The sequence below is a fragment of the Leguminivora glycinivorella genome, chromosome 10 (genome assembly GCF_023078275.1).
Source record: "Leguminivora glycinivorella isolate SPB_JAAS2020 chromosome 10, LegGlyc_1.1, whole genome shotgun sequence".
Classification (NCBI taxonomy): Eukaryota; Metazoa; Arthropoda; class Insecta; order Lepidoptera; family Tortricidae; genus Leguminivora; species Leguminivora glycinivorella.
Genome location: NC_062980.1, coordinates 2,781,901 through 2,789,160, shown reverse-complemented (window position 1 = coordinate 2,789,160; position 7,260 = coordinate 2,781,901).

Here is a 7,260-nt window from a genome sequence, read left to right as displayed (position 1 = left end):
TAGTTCAAAATATAGAAAACCATACTCAGGCCCATTGAGTAGAGCTGTTTTGGTGTCTATTTAGCACTTGAACAAATATATGAGTTTATTATATTAATGGATTGTTATGTTATGAATGAAAAATGTGTAATTTACATTGTGTGTATTGTAATGGAAATAAATAAATCAATGTCCATCTTTATGTAAAATGGCTTTTAGGCTTAACAATTATATTTCATTCTTTATTATTTTCAAGTAAACAGCTTAAGTTAAAGTTCACAGATAAGTGCTAGAGTCTGACCAAGCTAACTCTGCATTTATGTTGTTTAATTTATAACTTGGGTAAATCCATTCGGCTTCAAGGTTGATTATACATAAAAAAAAATAGTAAGATAATCAACCTTATAGCAACTGTGATCCAATGAATTAGGACAGGAAAAGATAGAGAAAGCTGTAAAAAACTGGGGGAGGCCTTCACCCAAAGAGAGATCCATACTAATTAATAAAAATAATACATTGCACAAACTATAGTATAAGAAATGAATATGGAAAACAAGGCTATATAATAATAGCAGCTGTAAGACTAGCTCAGGACCTGGGCAGTTGACATGCTGCTCTTAATGGGTGATGTCCTTATATCCAAATGAAGTCATAACCAATTCATGCACCATTCAAAGGAGAACCAAAGAGTGCTTTTCTGTGCACTGTGTAAGCGTTTAAGCCACCCAAGTCATGCCGGTCACAACTGCATGATATTAGTGAAATAAAACTATGGAAACGGATTAAATCGCGTATAATAAATTTAAAATCCATCCCGATGTTTCAAACTCTTTACAGCGTTCGTGGTCAACAGGTGACTGAGGAAAAATTACAATGTGCAAAAGCTACTTACATACAAGAAATATTAACGAACCATGACCACAAATAATATAGATTTCTAAGAAACATCGGGAACGTCGGGATGGATTTTAAATTCATTATACGCGATTTAATCCGTTTCCATAGTTTTATTTCATGAGTAACTATCGCGGTAACCGAAGACAATATTATGCATGATATTAGCTCAGGACTGCGACAAGTGGCGGACTAGAAGAGTGGCTTATGCTCAACAGTGGACGATAACGGGACGACGATGATGATGATGAAGACAAGCGGCAAAGCAAAAATGTTTTTGCTCAATACTTGTTTACAGTCCCTGCCCTGTTCAAGCAATTGTAATGTCACCTCAGTAATAGCAACCAAATGAAGACATAGCCAATTCGCTTTACGACGCCATAAGCTGCCCTCGATTGGGTAATTTGGTGCGTGGGTGTTTGATGGGAGCTATTGTTTTTATGTCTTCGTCGTACTGCGTACAGTTTAAACTATCGCCGTACTGTATATAATACGAGTAGGATACCTACTAGTATATCTATTGGCATGGTGTGTGAAGGAGTCGCGCTGATTGTCACAAATACACGTAGGTAAATATGGACCTAACATGATTGCTAGCGCCAGCGGCAACCGTTGAAACTTATTTGACTCCATAAGATTTGGCCACATGATGAAGGCCGCTCTAGTCGTGCTGAATATTAAATTAAGCACACCAAGAATCAAAGACAAAGATCTGTTGCTCAATGTGCCTTAAAACCAGGCCACACTAGATGAGTATGCTGTTCTCAGCGTAATACTGTTGCTTCTTTTGCATTATACACTGCGTTGTAGGCAGAATCTGACATTGCTTGCGTTGCGTATTAGATACGGCATATTTTACGAGTACATGTCATGTGATCGTGAATCCTCAATCTTACTCCAATGGAACAATATTATCTCTACGTTGTCTAGTTTCTTTACAATAAAATTATATTTAGATATAATCATATTAGCTATTCTGATTAAATACATGTGATCCCACGACACTTCACAGTTCGCACTTGTCCTAATACGACTCTAGCTACATTAGCTAGTTATCGTGTTGCCCTAGTTGTACTGCGAAAACACGTTCATCTAAATCTACATTAAACAAACAACCATAAATCTAGTTGTAGTATTTGATCTTTTTTTAGCAGCGGAATCAATCGGACGGCGATAAACGGTACCAGCATTTACTTCATTTCCGCCAATGAACATAAATTTTCTTCAGTGTCAATTGTTGCTGCGAGAATATAATGATATTGCGTTGTTAGTGACAACACTAACAACATGATTAAAACACAAAAATTGTGGCCATTCAGTGGGGATTGAACCCGCGTAAACTGAAGACTCAGGTTCGATTCCCGACTCGGCCAACGGCAGTCTTGACACTTTTTCTTTCTATTTCAATTTATACTCATTAGTGTTATTATGAATAATTATAATGGAAACACGTTTTTGTAGACTTTTCAATGATAATTTCAAGTACATACAAAAATAGACTAAGGCTTTCCTGATTTTACAAACCAACCAATGTTAACTACAACTAGGCACGCAGGTAGGTACAGTCAACCAATTTTAATCCTATGCCACTGTAGAACCTTTTCACAGTCAACGTCAAAAGTGACTTCTATGGCCAATAATGTACAGTGTCAATAAGACAGGCTTCTAGAGTGGCCTATGGTTCAAATTAGTTGACCGTACAAACAGGTTGCTAGGTTCGGACCTCGGGTTTTCACCAATTCTTAGTGCCAATATTTGCGCATTAGTTTTCCTTTCATTTCCTCTGTCTAGCCCAAATTAGAAATACTTTACCTAGATCTTTGTAATAACGTATTGTTTGTTTTGGCACGCGCATGGAATTGACCTAATAGATCGGACTGTTTGGTCCAACTTTATTGGCAGTGGACCTAACATTTCAGTTAAACAGAAAACCTTTGTAGGTAGGTACGCCAAATATATGTACCTAGAATATTTATTTTCTCCCAAGGGTCCGCCCGTGACGTCATCCGTATAGTATGTTAAACTGTCTTGAAAAAAACGTTTTCGTCATCATGTATAGAAAAAAAGATGAAGAGGAAGTTTGCACAAACTCCGAAAAATTACAAGCTTAGACCAAGATGCAAAGAAAACTAGACAAAGTAGGTAATATATCTCATCTCAGCGCTAGTATGAAGAATACACACACACCCTTGCGCAGTAAACAAATAAAATAAATCATACATAATTTGCAACCTCCAATCCCCAACCAAACTTACAACAGGGCAATTGTCGCACCAATTTTGATTGTTCATAATTCCCCACCCGTATCTCGACTTTATTCTGTTTCAATAAGACTTGTTAATGGTCAGCCGCATCGTCGAAGACAGGAGAACGACTGGCCTTGCTGAATCTGGTAGGAACTAGTATTCATCTTGGATAATCAGCATGGTGAGGCGTACTGGTCACACTGGCCATTAGACATGCAGTTTTTATGAAGCATAGTTTGTGGTTTTTATCCCGGCATATGTCACCAGTTCATGGTATTACGAGTGGTTGTAGTTGTAGCGAGACTTGCAATTATTTTTAACGTTTCTTGCGTATGCTTTCTCAGAATGCGGACATTAAATTTTTGGATTGGCAATTTCGACAGCGATTCAATAGAAGTTATGTTTTATCGCCATTTTTCGACACGATATAATAAAAGAAGTTTACAATAACACAGTAGCTAATTAGCTATTCTATACGTGTTCGTTAGTCGTTAGGTTTTATTGTTTGATTGACCTAGTTGTCCTAGTTATATACAAAACACAAAAATAAATTTCCATTCAGCCAACAACACATCCAAAATCATGAATGCCTATCATCAATCATCATACCTACAGTAAGAAGCGAAGGTTATACAGCAGATACCCTCAGTCCTCAACTACAAGGACCCAATCATGTTTAACATTTTTTTTTATTGTATGTACCTATGCGTTAAGTACTTACGATGTGTAAGAGATTTAAGGAGGAGCGGAGCAGAGCAACTAATTGTAGTCCTGGTATCATGATTAATGGGACTACGACACATAATTAATGCAAGGCGGTCGCGGACTTGCGTCACCGGCTACGTCTGTTTTATAAGTTGGTATTACTTTGCAGCTCTTGTAAATAATGACAATAATATTCTCGTAATGAAATGGTGAACAAATAGTTCTGTTGAAAAATTATTTAGTTAGTATTAATATTGTGTTTCGTTTTTGTAACGAAACGCCATGTTTAAGTACCATTGTATATCTTAGTGAATGCTATAGCAGTATAGTTGATTTTACTTTGCGCCTCTTGTAAAAAAATAACAATGATATTCTCGTAATATACACCGAAAAATAATTGTTATAACAAAAATATTGTCCGCATAAATAAATGTTTTGCTTGTGTAACGAAACGCAATGTCAAAGCACTCGCGGCGTGGTCGGCGGCCATTTACGTGTCATGAGAGATCACGCGTGGACGCGGATCGCAATAGGTTATATTATTTATCGTTAAACGTACTCACTACTTATTATCCATTCGTTTGGTAGTTTCCATTTTAGGAAATGGATGAAGAGGTGCAAAAACTCTTGCAAGGATGGGAGATGGCAGAGTTGGCAAAAGCAGGTGAGTCATGTACCGTACATGTAGAACTTAGTAGATAATTAGAACTTAGTAAAAAGGCATTTAATGTTGTATTCATTTTACATTGCATACAAATTCATACGACATTACGTGGGCAAAATCTAAATACTGAACTAATAAGGACTATCCACGATAAAAAGTGGTCATACATAACATGATAAATCTTTCTTTCTGAATGCACATTTTGAAGCAATATTATATTTTGATAAATCTGTATACATAAAACTATATAATAATTAAAGCTATTCCTTATAATGCTTTCGTGTCTGGGAGTGTCGAATGTATACTATCAAGCATTTCTTATTTCTTGTGCTGTGTGTTTTTTAACAAACTTCACACGCTTCCTGGCATAATTTTATAAATACTTATATTTTTATAAGCTGTTTTGCACAATACTAGAATGACATCTTAGCAGACAAAAAATACTTTTTTGAAACTCATTTCGACTTTTGGAGTCAGTAAAGACTTTCTACCTGCTAGCATTGACAGTTGTTTTTGTATGGAGAGCCAAAAAGTGTCAAAAAGTCGAAATTCAGCAAAGTTAGAAAATCTCAGCACTTTCTCAATCTGATTATAATCAGAAAAAATTATTACTATCGTAAAATCAGTATGTAATAGGGTATATTTTGGCTATTATATCATTAAACATTAAAAAAATATTTTTGTCATTAAAACTGCTGTACTTAAAGACTGCAAGAAGACACTTTGTACAAAAATATATTGCTATCATGAGATACATACTGCTAAAATTCATAGGCCACCTAAAAGTTTATAATTTGTTTGTATTTTTATAATGCGTAGTTTGATATCTACAAATTATTTGACAAACATGCTGCTTATAAATTCTCATTGTATCAAAAGATTTACCATGTTATATATGACCACTCCCTTTATCGTGGACAGTCTTTATATATATTTGAAGTGGACGCAGAATATTACTTATTGTAAAATTTATTCATATAAATTTTAATGTCTTTTTTCAGATGATTTACAATTGGTTGCAAGTTTCCTGTGACCCATGCCATACTGTGGAACAAAAGTGGAAAAATTCTGCAAAAATATAAATTTTGGACGAAATGAAGGACGGTTCTATTAACACTGACGAATATATGAATAAAGTCTTGTACCAAGGATCGTTGAAATATATTTTTTAACAAATTATATAATTATTTTATTCATTTTCTCAGATTCACCAATTTTCACCGCCTGAGTAGCATCCATTCCATATGCTAAGTGAATTCAGGTTTCCGGGATCCCAGTTTCAACTCTAGGCTTCTGTCTCTTTTGAACTGGTCCTAGTAACCTGCATTTTTATCGGTAGGTACCTATGAATTTGTCTGTGCATTGTATAGATAACTCACGATTTTCTTGTAAATGTAAGAAAATATCTTGTTGTCTATAGCCAGCGTGGTACAGTGTGAGACTGCTGAGTTTTCACGCCAGATGTAATGCAGACGCGTGCGTAGCGTACGCGGTAAATGACGAATCCTCATTAGAGATTACACCGCTTGTGTGACGTGTTTCCCGTGTGTGTCTAACGGTGTATCATCTCTTTTGAAGATTCGTACTTTACAGCGCGCACGCCACGCACACGTCTACGTACACGTATCTGGCGTGGCTCGGCCTTTAATCTTACTGAACAACCTTGTATAGACAACAAACCTTTTTTTACATTTACAAGAAATGTTAGTTGTCTATACAGTGCACAGACAAATCGACAGAAATGATAAAAATATAACACGTTAACGCAATTGTATATTTATTAGAGAGTACCATAAAATGCAGTTGCTGTAACTAACTTTTCTTGTTCTATCAACCATTTAATGAAGTTTACATAAATGAAGAGAATGTAATATATATCAGATGACTTGTATTCTTAATGATACCTATTATTGGCCTAACTAAAGTTTTATAACCTTTACAAGAATTTCTTGTGGAGTTTACATTGTCTTTGTTTATTTAGACACTCCATTTGTTATAAATACTGAATAATCTAGTAATACACACAATTTGACTGTGTGACCCTTACAATATTTTTATTTATGATATCGTACGTATATATTACCTTTACAAGAATATATTGTCAAGGTCACATTTCATTTATTAAGCTCTGCAAGAAAATATTATTTATTTGTACGGTCCACGTGTTATGATTACTAAATATTCTAGTACATACGCTATTTTAATGTGTAGCAATTACAAGATAACTAGTTCACTAAGCTCAACGCATTTAAACAGATTAGTTTAGTTATTTATTACCAGGAACAATTGTCCTGTAATTTACTAGATTTTCTCGTTCAGATTACACTATTCAGGTATCATGGACGAGACTTCTTTTCTCCGTACGTCTACGCATTGTCATCGCTTTGTCAATCAAAGCTAGATCTGAATTCAGGCGTGGGAGCATTCCTGTGACTGCTTATTATTGTTGGAACTAAACTTTTTAGGGGCTAACTGCACGATAATTAAAGCAACCAACTTTTGGCACAAACGAAACCATAAATTTGATTAGTCGGCAACCCGAACCCTCCTTAGAAATAAGTACACAGCAAAGGAGTGTACAAGTTTCTAATGGGTCGGCAAAGCGCATGTAGACACCGCCAGTTACAGGCGTCCATAGGTTACCATTCAAGTACTATGTTCTAATAACAATACAATACATTAAGTACGTGCTTAAATTAAATGTAAGTAAGTAACTCATTGGATAGGAAGCTCGTAAAATTCATCCAATTACGGTGACCGCTTTCCATCAGG